Here is a 1114-nt window from a genome sequence, read left to right on the forward strand (position 1 = left end):
TTCTCAAAAAACTGTTTTGCAAAGTAAAATTTGAGAACAATAAAACAAGTGCCAAACAAATCAATACTGGTGAAGTAAAACATTTTTTTTATATATAAAAATAGAAAACTGTTTTCAAATACACTTGCCAACAAGCTACATATTTTGTTATGGGAGTGACAGGAAATGAATACACTAAAAATTCCATAACTACTTAAAGAATTCATAAAAATGATTAAACTAGGCCATAATCTCATTATTCTTGAGAGTGGGAAACCCTACAAGGATGATGCAGTCCATTATCCAGCAGAATTCTGCTTCATTTTCACAATGGAATTTCAACAAATTTTTGTGTCTACGCATACAACATGCACTAACACTATTTTGCTTATGGTGCACCACGTCTGAGCGGTGTGTAACGTTCGTTCGTGTGAGACTCTGCAACCAAACAAATGTAGCTGGAGGCAATCACAGTCTAAGGTGTGATACAAAAGGCTCTATGGTATTGAAATTTCTCCATGAGCACCACACGCCCATGGTTTTTTATGATCAAGATCGTGGTTAGATGTATCACATCTTACACTCCACTCATATTTATAACTTGCTACAATAATTTTTCATAAACCTTTTCATATATCCACACTTTACACATTAGTCTAGTCGCTCCTAAATTCGACAGGATTTGTCATTGGAATGATCTGATCTATATTTGTGCCACACGCATAAATTTGTGACACCCTTTCATTGAGGCTTACTAAGGTGTTATAACATTCATGCTCTAAGAAAATGATTAAATACTTGACTAATGCTAAATTATTATTTACTAGAAAATATTCATAATTTGAACGTGTAGAGATGTAACCTCACTTGGCAAAATGACTCTGGCTGAACAACTCTCAAAGTAGCTAATATTTTCCGATTTCAGACTTGTGTTTTTAAGCGTTCGACTATCTGTTCAAAAGCTATTCTATGTGGTCTACTAACTCTGCGTCACATGTTATCAACTTGTTGGAAAAAAATAAATAGAGTAGAAGTCAATGTAAAAATATGGCAGCAAGAGTGAGAAATTTATATAATCTTGAATGGCAAATTTTTGTAACAACTAGCCACATGAACCACTTTGACCCACGTCAAA

The sequence above is a fragment of the Quercus robur genome, chromosome 7, assembly GCF_932294415.1.
Source record: "Quercus robur chromosome 7, dhQueRobu3.1, whole genome shotgun sequence".
Lineage (NCBI taxonomy): Eukaryota > Viridiplantae > Streptophyta > Magnoliopsida > Fagales > Fagaceae > Quercus > Quercus robur.